We start from the raw sequence: 12,816 nt of genomic DNA, 5'->3' as shown, positions 1-12,816 counted from the left end.
TGTTGAAAAACAACAGAGGCTAATGGGCATTTAGGACTATATTAAGGGGTCTGACATACTTGAGACTGGAATTTCAAAAGGATTAGAAAGATAAAGTACAGAAAAGATATTAAAAAGATATACAGGCTGAAGCATTCTCCCATTTGGTAAAAGACACAAATTTATAAATTCAAGAAACTTAGCAAATGTCGGGCAGGATAGATAATAATTTTAAAACTTCTAAGCACATCACTGATAAACTACTGACAATCTAAGATCATCGGAAAATGTTTAAAGCACCCAGAGAAAAAATGACACATTATATTGACAGGGGAAAGAAGAATCAAATAATGGCTGACTTCTCATCAGAAGCAATGAAAGCCATTAAACTGTTGAACAGTATCTTTAAATAGATGGAGGAAAACAGAATTCTATATCCAACAAAAACATTTCTTGAGAATTCCTTGAGTTCGAGACCAGCCTGGGCCACGTAGTGAGACCCCATCTCTAAAAGAATAAAAATGGAAATATAAAAAGATAAAAGTATTTTATAGTCCAGAAAAAAGAAGAAGAAAAGGAGGAACAGAGAAACGAAACCAGAGAGAACAAAACAGAAAACTTATAGTAAAATGGTAGGCTAAACACAAGCATATCAGTGATTGCCCTAAATGTAAGTCTACGAAACAGTCTCTATCAAATTCAAATGCAGAGATTATCAGTCAACTTTAAAAAAAAAATCTCAACTATATGTTTTCTGTAAGAGATTCAGCTTAAACATAAATACAACCACAGGTTTATTTAGGATTAACCTTAAGCCAATAGTTTTCAAAAGTCCCAAAAGTTCCCATCTAATTCTTTCTACAGTATTTCCTCTCTCACTGTATTAATGTTCTATCTTTTAGCATTACAGCTGCACTCAAATTTAGTAAGTGCCATAACCATAGGCCAAGAGAATAAAAGCCGCTGTCTAAACAAACACATAATCATAATTTTTGCTAAAGTTCCTGAGGGAAAAAGCAGTAAAAGATCCAGGAAGGTTCTCCCCATTGTCTGGTTTCTGATGACTTCTGGAACAAGGTGTGAGCGCAATTACAACATCCAGAAGAGAGTGGAATGTACAAAATCAATCAATCAATCAGTTTTCAGATAACATCTAGTTTAATCAAGGAATTCCTGTAGAATTATTATGGATAACATTATTCATCACTTAAATTAACGTAACAGATTTTGAAAGAAAAACAATTCATAAGTAAGTCATTATAGGGAATTCCAAATATTATAAAATGAGAATGTCCCATGTGGTCTCCTTACACTCAACATCTTGCTTTGTTATTGCAGAGTCACCTTGTTGGATATTTAGAAGTTAGATGTGTAACTGCACCAGACCAGTCTGGTCTATAAAACATACAAAAATTAGTCAGGCATGGTGCTGTGCGCCTGTAGTCCCAGCTGCTTGGGAGGCTGAGGTGGGAGGACCTTGAGCCCAGGAGGTGGTGGTTGCAGTGAGCCAAGATTACACCACTGCATTCCAGCCTGAATGACAGAGACCTTGTCTGTCTGTCTGTCTGTCTGTCTCTCTCTCTCTCTCTCACACACACACACACACACACACACACACACACACGTCAAATGTGATAAGATGCCAACACAGAATTCTACAGAACTTGTAGATGAGGGTCATTGTAAACCATCATCTACTGCTTAGGTGATGAAGCCACTTCCTTCACAAAATCCCCAATTCCTTCAAATTCCATCAGCTAGTAACAAAATACTGCTAAACTTGTAATTATAGATATTTACAGTAGTTGGATAAATAAAATCATAATGGTATTTTACAATTTACATAGCTGATTTAATATATGTATGTATATACAGATATCTACATATAGATAAATATAATGTTCCTGACTGTTATAGAACTATTTTTCCTCTGAGAATTTAGATAGGGTAGCGATACATTTCACTAATTCCTCCTCCATAATAGTTACACATATGAGATTTTCCAGTGGTAGATGGAAGATGAAAGAGGATGGATCGAGAATCATTCCCAGGGTTTTGACTCCTGTATCTAGAAAGCTGAACCATTAGCTGAGTAAAGATTAAAGCTTAGTACAGGTTAAATGAAGGCTGGTCCATTTACGTAGTAAACATTAAAGGCTGGACCATTCACTTAGTATAACAAAATCAAGTAAGTAGAACTGAAGAGTTTGAATTTGGGCATACGAATTTTGAAGTACAAATATATTGGTTTGGAGTGTGGATGAAATCATTGCAATGGAAAGGAAGAGCTGAGAGCCATCAAGGCACACATGATCACTGAAATCCTGGATATGAATGTGATCATGCAGAAGACTATGAATTCAGAGAAGGTCAAGGATGGCGCCCTGGGAAACATCAACATTTAGGGGACAAGCGGCGAGCAAGAAGCCCAAAAATACGAAAGGGAAGGAAGTCAGGGAAATGAAGAAGGAATGGAGAGAATATTGCTACTGAAATCAAAAGGAAGAAAGAACACAAGAGTGTTTAATGAAGTAGAATAATATATGCCTTAGCCACATAATCTTATCAAAGCTGAGTAAGGATGGCTGCTTTCGCTCTTAGCTTAATAAGCCATTGGTATTTTTCATCTTTTCCTATTAGCTATTTTCAGGACAATAGTTGATAGGAACATAGTATCACTTCCCTGGTACTATGTATCAGTTTCCTAGGGCTGCCATAACACATTACCACAAACTTGCTGGCTTAAGGAAATGTATTCTCTTAGTCTGGAGGCCAGAGGTCTGAAATTAAGACATTGGCAGGGTTGGCTTCTTCTTAGGGGCTTAAAGGGAGCCCATTCCATGCCTCTCTCCTAGCTTCTGGTGGCGGTTGGCAACCTTGCCATTCCTTGACTTGAGTCAGCATAAGCAGGATATCTGTCTCAGTGGTCACACGGTGTTCTTTCTGGGTGTCTGTGTCCAATTTCCCCTCTTTACAGAAGTACAGCAGACACTGGATTAATCTCATATGACCTCAGGTTAACTTGATTAAATCTGCAAAACTACTTCCAAATAAAGTGATATTTGGAGTCTTTGGGTAAATCGGACTTTATGGATAAGTCATACCCACTGTTAAGGACATGATGGCAAATTTATAGGTGCTACTGCAACTAGATTCTAGAATAAAGTATAAATGTAAGATATTAGGGTGCACAAACAGATAAATTATATGTGAGCACTTTATTGTAAAAAATTTTTACACTTCAGTCTTCTTCAATGGCAATAGGAGCCCCAAATAAATTAAGATTCACTTTTTAGAAATTCATACTGGGCTGAATACTTTTATTTGACATCTCATCTGCTAGAAGAGAGATCTCTTTCAACTGCTTCTATAAAGAATAATTTTTTTCTCAGTAAAATATAAAATCACAAAACCTTTCCAACTCTTGGGCTTGACAGTTTCCATAACCACACAGATGGCTAAACTAATGGACTCTTTAAAAGTCTTCAAGTAATGAGAGGTGTGGCAAAGAACTATACATTTATTGAGACAAAAATACCTTTTATTATCATCAAATATTTAGTATGCAACACAGTCTTTGTGGTACCATTAGGTATTAAGTGTATTAGGGCCTTTAGGCCTTTGTTTTAGGGGGGAAAAAAAGACTCCCAACTTTCCTTGGGATAACATTAGGGAGGAGCCAGGTATGTGAACAAACATAAAAGTAACATTTAAAAATAACTGTGACATTATTTTGAGCCATCGAGTCCATTCAAGATAGGATTCTAAGATATGCTTAAGGTGGGTACTCGTTGATCACTCTTGGTTTCGCCCGGCACCCCCCTTCATACCACCTTCCTTTTGTGACACTTTCCAAGGTCCCCAAACACAAGCCAAACCAGGCTCAGCTGACCTGGAGCAAGGCCCTTTGCCTGCCGACATCCAGACAGGTGAGGCTTTGGGACACCCAAGCCAGACCCCTCTCCTCTGCCGGTCCGAGGCTGCCTCGGAAGGCTCCGTTATCCTGTAACTAAGGGAGGTCAAATGCGCCTTTCCAAGGCTCAGACACGGTAAAGACTGAATGGCATTTTTAAGGGGAAAAGTAAACCATGTGTAGCAAAGGCTTAGCAACTGTTGCAGCTGAAGAAACTTTTTCGGACAGGGAGTTTTTACATAGGACGCGAGTGGGGATGGGAACGGGAACCCTATGACTCGGTTCAAACACGGTTTCATTGCTCTGGACGTCAAATGGAAACAAGGCCAAAAGTTTGGTTAAAGGACTTTTTGCCTGAAGATTTTCGGCGGGGATCTCACCGGTTTGGCCTCTGGATAGGGACGACAAGTGCCCCTGTGAGATACACAGCCCAGCCCTCATCAGTCACTCGGCTTCCCTCTGGCCCCGCCGGCTGGCCCGGGCGTCCTTGGCCCGGGCAGCAGCAGCGCTGCGCGGGGCGCAGAGCCTCGGCCGCGGAGTTTTCGGTTTCCGCGTTTCCTTCCCAGGCCTCTACCACTTCCCCTTCTCACCGCCGCCCGCCCGCCCGCAAAGTCCGGGTGGCGAGGTCGCGCCTCCCGCAGGATCCCGTCCGCCTCCCCCGCGGGACCGAAGGGAGGCGAATTCCTGTGGGTCCCAGGAGTGCCAAGAGTGCGAAGCAAGACGGGAAATTGCAAAAGACCTCACCCCTCTGCCCTCCCCCGCGGTTTTCCCGTAACTCCCGCCCCTCCGCGCTCGCCCCGCAGCTGATTCATAGCCCCGGCCCGGGCCGCCTCGGCACGTCCGCCCCGCCGTCCACACCGGCGCCCGCACCCGCACCCGCGCCCCACACGCCGCGGAGGACTCGGCCCGGCTCGCGGAGCCCTTCGCCCGCGGCGTGAGTATCCCCGACGCGCCCGGCCCCGCTGTGCTGGCGCCCCGGCGCGCGCCGCCCTCCCTGGCTTTTCCGACTGCCGAGCCCGCCGCTGCGCGGGAAAGAATCTGACCACTTCGAAGCCCTTCCCGGCTGGACCGGCCGGGAGCGCAGCCGCCCGCTCCCCTCCTGGCGCTGCCCCTGCTCCGTGTTTGCCTTGGCTTCCACCTGCGCGGGGACGGCGCTCGGAGGGTCCTCGCCCCCGGCCTGCCTACCCGGTGGGTAAACACTCAAAGATTCATTCCTTACAAGCCGCACACTGCCGGGTCGCCCATTTCACAGCCTGTTTGAAACTCACCATCCCAGCGCCTCTTCCTCAAGTGATGGGGGAATGCTTGTTGAGTGAAAATCCCCACTTGATCCCCTTTTGCCTCTCTCCCAACACATCGTGTGGGGGAGTTCGTTGCTTCCCAACCTCTCCTCTCCTCTCGTAACCCTTAACTCCCAACCGGCAGAGCCATTTCTCTTGGAATCCGTGTATCTCTCCCACCTGCTCCCTAAAGTAGAAGGGGGTGGAGCTCACTCACAGGTGGAGAGAGGAAACCCTCCGCGACTAGGCGGTAGTGTCCCGGGCGCTTACCTTCTTCTCCAGCCACGTGAATGGAAGTGGTCCTCTATTCTGGAAACTTAGGCACGGAGGGGTTTAGTAACTTGTCCAAGGCCTTTAGCTAGCTGTGAGGGCAGTGAAATCCAAGCCGGCTCTTGCAGACCAGGGCTTTACTCCTGACACTGCAATTCCTTTCTTGATAGTTCTTGATCTGCCATTTATCTGCCCACCCATGCATGCCTGCATCCGTCCATCCATCCTGCCTACCTTGCTGCGGAGGCACAGCGCTAGGTGCTGCTGATGGAGTGGCTTGGTAACAGACCTGCCTGGAGAACACTTTGGGAAGAAAATACTCAAGAGAAGTAAATGGGAGGGTCTATGTAGGCAGAGAAGGTAGGAATGAATGTGGGACATCTAGTTTGAGCTAGAAGGACTTCTGATGAAGGAGAAAGAAATTTTGGGGTCCAGTTCCCAAGATTAAAACTTACTTTGTAATATGGGTCAAGCTACGTATCACCTCTTAATTTTCTTGTCTGCAAAATCATAATGGTTCATACTTACTGTGGGCCAGCCCCCTATTCTAAGCACTTGACATATGCTAGCTCATTTAAGCTTTGGAGTGAGACAGGTACTAGTTTTGTCATTCTTACTGTATTGAGGAAACTGAGGCCCAAAGAGGTTTTGTAACTTGTCTAGGGTCACACAGCTAGCAGGTGGCAGGATCAGGATTTGGGTTTAGAGTCTGCTCCTGATCCCTGTGCTGTGGGGGTATTTCATTGTTGTCCTGCTTGTCTCTCGCCTGGGCTGCTTTAAAATGCACTCAGAGGTCCTTGAGGTTCCCAAACTCCGCTGTGTCTGAGAATCATTTCTGAAGCTTTCGAGAGCATCAAACTACAACCACAGCAGTCTTCAGGAAATGCTCCGTTTAATGTTTCCCCAGTAGTACTTGTTCAGTGCCTCCAGAGCTAGGAAGCTCACCACCTCAGGTTTTATTGCAGGAAGAGCTAGTTCTCAGCTGTATATTGCCTCCTTGTGACTTACATCTTGGTCCCAGTTCTGCCACTATTTGTCCCAGCAGGTATGGCTCGGCCTTTTTTATCAAGGTGGCTTTGAGAGAAAAAGGCTGGTCTTGGGTGTTCCCTCCTCAGGGGAGAGAACACTTAAACACTTCCTCTTTCCCCTCTACCCTTTTCTGTAGCCTGAACAGACTAGGAACACATGCAGAGGTGTTGCTGGATCTCTAATATTTTTGTAACCCTTTGTCCTGAGAACAAAACCAAGTCAGGAGAACTATGACGGTTTTGAAAGAGGAATCAGTGGTACTACATTTGACAAGAAGAAAGCGTATGTTTTTCTTGTGGGAAAGGGCTGGGGCGTTCCTTGGCTGCAGTAGAAGGGAATCTTAGTGAGTGTCATCTCGCTCACTTACTGGAACAGTGAGCCTTGGCCCTCCTTTCCTTGGGGGAGGAAATCATTCTTGATTTCTTAAAAAATGTGTAAAATGGGGGGAAAAAAAACAAAACCAAAACAAAAAGAATATTGTGGCCTTGCTGGAGAAACCCCCTCCTCCAGGCAGGCTTCTTTGTAGCTACATGAAGGGAGAATTTCTTTTCCATCAGCCGTGCCGTGGCTTTGTAGCCCTCCTTCCCTCCTCATTTTAGTTCTACTGGTTGCTCTGCATTTGTGTACTCCATGTTGTATTCTGTTTTTATGTTTTAAAAGTAATACAAATAATAATAACTCATCCTCGCTCTAACAATATAGAAGTAAAGTGAAATGTAGATGTGCCATCACCACCCTACTCCCACTCAGGAGAGGGAAGGTTAAGTTTGATAATACCATTCTAAGGTTTGTTTTTCTTTTCTGGATTTACATAATACATACATATACGTATGTTTTTTAAATATGCAAATGAATCTTACTATACTTATTATGCTGCTTGGTTTTTCACTTTCCAAGTCTCAGAGATCTTTCCATTGTCTCTACATACCTCTTTTGTTAATGGCTACTTGTTACTCTTTTTTTTTTTTTTTTTTTGGTGAGACAGGGTCACAGGGTCTCACTCTGTCACACAGGCAGAAGTGCAGTGTCACGATCATGACTCACTGTAGCCTCCACCTTCTGGGCTCAAGTGATCATCTCACCTCAGCCTCCTGAGAAGCTGGGACTACAGGCACATGCCACCACACCTGACTATTTTTTTTTTTTTTTGTATTTTTGGTAGAGATGGGGTCTCTCATGATGCCCAGACTGGTCTTGAACTCCTAGGCTCAAGCAATCTGCCTGCCTTGGCTTCCTAAAATGCTGGGATTATAGACATGAACCACTGCGCCCATCCAGCTACATGTAATTCTAAAGTAGAAATAGAATACAAAAAATTAGCTGGGCACGGTAGCGCATGCCTATAATCCCAGCTACTCAGGAGGCTGAGGCAGGAGAATTGCCTGAACCCAGGAGGCGGAGGTTGCGGTGAGCCGAGATCGCGCCATTGCACTCCAGCCTGGGTAACAAGAGCGAAACTCCGTCTCAAAAAAAAAAGAAATAGGGGCCGGGCGCGGTGGCTCAAGCCTGTAATCCCAGCACTTTGGGAGGCCGAGGCGGGTGGATCACGAGGTCAACAGATCGAGACCATCCTGGTCAACATGGTGAAACCCCGTCTCTACTAAAATGACAAAAAATTAGCTGGGCATGGTGGTGCGTGCCTGTAATCCCAGCTGCTCGGGAGGCTGAGGCAGGAGAATTGCCTGAACCCAGGAGGCGGAGGTTGCGGTGAGCCGAGATCGCGCCATTGCACTCCAGCCTGGGTAACAAGAGCGAAACTCCATCTCAAAAAAAAAAAAAAAAAAAAAAAAGAAATAGGATATAATTTATCAGTCTCTTCCTGTATTGATGGAGATTTAGCATTAGCAACATTGCTTCAGGGCAAATCACACATTCATCTTTGTGCTCAAGTGTATTTCTGCGGAAGACAATCTGTGGAGAGGTGTTCTTGCCTCAAAGGTTTGGCCCATTTTTCCACTTAATAGATACTTTGTAACTCAATTTTTTTGTAAAGTTCTAGACAGCTGATCTAATAGCTTTTATTTAATAATTTGTCTTTTTTTCCCAATTCATTTGAAAATCTGTTTTTATCTAAAATAAATTCCTGTTTGTAAAGGGGTCTGGGTCAGGACTCTGTCTCAATCTACATCTGTTTCATTGATATATATATATTTTTTTATATCTTCCTATACCAGTATCACACTGAGTTAACCCACTGTGGCTTTTGATAGTGTTTTAAAAAATCTAGTATGTATTTGTACTTTTTTAAAAAAACTTTTTATAAATCACATACATTTTCTCTTTACACATAGCCCGTCGAGTTTAATAAAATCCTATTAAGATTTTATTGAGTTTATAATTGTTAGCAATTTTTAATGCTTTAATGTCCACTTTGGTATGAATCCCAAGCTTTAAGGAAGCGGCATCATGTGAACTTTGGTTAATGACTTACCCAATCTCAAATACTGGCTTCACATCAGATTAATTGGGTCCATTTGGATGAGTTACTTTTAACCTTTCTTAGCCTTAATTTCCTCCTTTGTGAATGGGAATAATAATATAATCCTTTTCTTAGGGCTGTTGTGAGGATTCAGTTAATAAATGCATGTAAGTCACTTAGCAGAGCACCTGGTAGAAAGTTAGTATCTAATACATGCTAGGTGGGATCATATTCATATTTATATCCTACTCATGGTTTTCAGGGTGCCCTACTGGTAGTAGGAACTAGTAAATAATTTTATTTGTCAGTAGTATCCTAAGAGACAAAAATATATCATCTCTCTTAAATATGGTAGTGTTTCTCAAACGTCAGTGTGCACGTGAATCACCTGAGGATATTGTTTAACTGCAGACCTTTATACAAGAGGTCTAAGGTCTGGCCACAGATTACATTTCTGACAGACTACCAGGTGATGTCAATCCTGTTGGTCCTTTGTCCACACTTAGGGCATACAGTCTTGCATTACTACTTAAAGTTATGCTGCTAGTGGTAGTACTTCCTATTTGTAATGATTGTGATTGACAGGATTTGTAAATAGATTCTTTTTAAAATTACATGCAAAAGAACTAAATTATAGTTGTTTTTCTTTCTTCTTTCTTTCCTCCCTCCCTCCCTTCCTTTGTTTTTGTTAAAAGAAAGAGGATTGGCTAGATCGCTAATAGAATACTTAATTCTGTTCTTGGATCTAGAATCATTGAGGCAATTACCTGTCTGGATTATTTTAAACTGTTGACTTAAGATGAAGACAGTTACATAAAATGTATACAGCCTGAATATGATATTTAATATCAACTAAAGAAAAGCACAATTGTAGGTGGGCTTTTGCAAATGGAAAAACATAAGACATAAAGAACATTTGGGAAAATGTAATACAAAAGAATTCTCAGAAAACAGTGATTATGGTTCCATTGTTCATATGTATGCCAGCTTTTGATAAGCTGTGCATTAACAGAAGTTATGCTTTCTTCTGAGTAAATTTTTCATACACCGTGTTATTTCTTAGTCACCTCTTTCTACTCCCAGTCTCCCTAATGGGGGATTTTGAGCAAGTTTACTTCATATATACTTCAGTGAGCCTGCTAGTAAGCAGGGGATGGTAATATAATTTTTCTACTCAGGACATTGGTTGCTTTTTGCATTTGGAAATGCATCATTAAAGTATCTACACTCTCTTAGAACCTAAGAGGTTATGTTTTCTGTAAAGAAACACATGGCATCCTCCCAGGCTGATCTAGTATGTAAAAACTGCCAACCTTTTTCAAGTCCGTCCAATAGCCATGGGTTGGATTAGAAACACAAATGCCATCAACTAGTTTAATCGTGTTGGGATATATGGTTCAAGTGTGGAAATAAGGGAATTGTTACTTGCACAAGACTGAGCTTAATGTGTTTAAAACATGCACACACACAGGTTTTAAGGAATGCTTCATGTTGCAGAATTGTATAACTTAAAACAAGTTATCTATAATTTCCCTTATTCTGCCTTCCTCCCTTCCTCCATCTTACCTGTAAATTTTCAACTTAGCAAGTGGGTGTGTCTTTTGGTGCTGGTTTGGATCCCTTAAGTAGAAGACAGAAAGACAGAAACACACGTGCAAGAGATTTACTGGGGGAAGAACTTGTAAGGGGAAGGGAGTAACCATAGGCACAGAGCCTTCAGACCCACTACAGGTGTGATGCCTGTGGAAGGCGATGGAGAATAAGGAAGGTGGGAAGGAGTTGCATCCAGCTGCAGCCATTGGCTGGGGACAGCCTGAGGTGCATGAATGTTCAGCAGATCAAAAGGGGCAGTGTCTGAAGACTGTCAGTCATCTATGCTCTCTTGAAGGGAGTACTGAGGGGCACAGCTGCATACTCTCATGCTTCTCTTTCAGAGATGTTCTTATGCATATACTGTTCTGAAACTGACTTATTCACTGTTGTGGTTTGGATCTATCCCCACCCAAATCTCATCTTGAATTGTAGCTCCCATAATTGTTGTAGGAGGAACCCAGTAGGAGAGAGTTGAATCCTGGGGGCAGTTTCCCCCATACTGTTCTCATGGTAGTGAATAAGTCTCACAAGATCTGATGATTTTATAAGGGGAAACCCCTTTCACTTGGCTCTCATTCTTCCCTTGTCTGCCGCCATGTGAGATGTGCCTTTCCCCTCCCACCATGACTGTGAAGCCTCCCCAGCCATGTGGAACTGTGAGTCCATTAAACCTTTTTCTTTTGTAAATTGCCCAGTTTCTGGTATGTCTTTATCAGCAGTGTGAAAACAGGCTAGTACATTCACTCAGTATTTTAGAATTTTATTTATTTATTTATTTTCTTATTTTATTTATTTATTTTTTCTTTTTTTTTCTAAGAAGAAAGAGAAAGAAAAAGAGGGAAAAAAGAGGGAAAAAGAGAAAAAGAGGGAAAAAGAAATATTACTTCATTCCTAAAATGGGTATCAATAATGGCCGATCAATATTTTGTGTGTTTAAAGTGGATAATGTATATTTTGTGTGTTTAAAATGGAGAGCTCTATTGAGTTTATTTGTTCTGGATATGAGTTCAAGTCCTGGATATTGTTATCAATTTTCTGTCTCGTTGAATCTAAATCTCATTATGGGTCTTATGTATCTGGGTGTTAAGATCTCTTATTATTACATTAATCCTTTTACCCTTGTATCCTTGTAGCTTTGAAATCTATTTTATTAATTGTGAGAATTGCAACTCCTGCTTTTTATTTATTTATTTTTGCTCTCCATTTAATTGGTAAGTTTTTTTCCAACCCTTTATTTTGAGTCTTTGTATATCTTTAGATATACCGTTAGATTTTGTCTGTATCTTTTGATTGGGGATTTAGTCGATTGAAATTTAGAGTTACTACCATTTGATATTAACTGGCTATTTTATCCTTTCATTGATGTAAATTCTTCTTTATGTTAATGCTCTTTACTTTTGGGTATATTTTTAAAAAGGCTCATACTGGTTGTTCCCTTCTATGTATAACGCTTCTTTTAGAAGTTCTTGTAAAGCAGGCCTGGTGGTAATAAAATCTCTGAGTACTTGCTTGTTCCTAAAAGATTTTATTTTTCCTTCAATTGTAAAGCTTAAATTGGCAGAATATGAAATTCTGGGCTGAAAGTTCTGTTCTTTAAGTATATTGAGTATTGGCCCCCACTCTCTTCTAGCTTGTAGGGTTTCCGCTGAGAGATCTGCTGTAAGCCTAATAGGCTTCCCTTTTTGGGTAACCTGATCTTTCCCTCTGGCTGCCCTTAATATTTTCTCCTTTGTTTCGATCCTGGTGAATCTAACGATTATGTGCCTTGGGGTTGGTCTTCTTGAGGAATATCTTTGTGGTGTTCTCTGTATTGCCTGGGGTTGAATACTGTCCTGCTTTGATAAATTAGGAAAATTTTCCTGGATAATATCCTGAAGAATATTTTCCAGCTTGAATTCATTCTCTCCATCACATTCAGGTACACCAATCAAACGTGTATTAGGTCTTTTCACATAGTCCCATATTTCTTGAAGACTTTGCTCATTCCTTTTTATCCTTTTTTCTCTATTCTTGTCTTGTCATTTTATTTCATTAAATTGGTCTTCGACCTCTGATATCCTTTCTTCTGCTTGATCCATTCGGCTATTTATGCTTGTACATATTTCACTAAGTTCTCGTGTTGTATTTTTCAACTCCATAAGTTCATTTGTATTCCTCTCTATATTGTCTATTCTTTTCATCATTTCATCGAACCTTTTTTCAAAGTTCTTAGTTTCTTTACATTGGGTTAGAACAAGTTCCTTTAACTCCCAGAAGTTTCTTATCATCCACCTTTTAAAGCCTACTTCAGATAATGGAACACAGTCTTTTTCCATCAGGACTTGTTCTGCTGC

General features: G+C 41.7%; 1 protein-coding gene and 1 long non-coding RNA gene across 5 annotated transcripts in view; one reads left to right on the top strand and one right to left on the bottom strand.

Annotated features, from left to right (window-relative positions):
- LOC103791628 (uncharacterized) overlaps nucleotides 1–5,337 on the bottom strand; it is a 29,886-nt gene extending 24,549 nt beyond the window's left edge. The window contains exon 1 of the long non-coding RNA XR_013532331.1: nucleotides 5,161–5,337. This is a non-coding gene — a long non-coding RNA (uncharacterized LOC103791628). The remainder of the gene's footprint in view (nucleotides 1–5,160) is intronic.
- OSMR (oncostatin M receptor) overlaps nucleotides 4,692–12,816 on the top strand; it is an 88,662-nt gene continuing 80,537 nt past the window's right edge. For 2 of the 4 annotated variants that reach the window (XM_002745044.7, XM_017969945.4), the window contains exon 1: nucleotides 4,692–4,826. The gene's annotated coding sequence lies outside the window, so the exon portion shown is untranslated. Of the gene's footprint in view, nucleotides 5,081–12,816 lie in introns of all 4 variants that reach the window. The other 2 variants (XM_008992143.5, XM_017969944.4) reach the window with 1 other exon arrangement.

This window comes from Callithrix jacchus, chromosome 2, assembly GCF_049354715.1.
Source record: "Callithrix jacchus isolate 240 chromosome 2, calJac240_pri, whole genome shotgun sequence".
Classification (NCBI taxonomy): Eukaryota; Metazoa; Chordata; class Mammalia; order Primates; family Cebidae; genus Callithrix; species Callithrix jacchus.
Note: the sequence above shows the minus strand (reverse complement) of the source record. Positions and strands in the feature narration are given on the sequence as shown.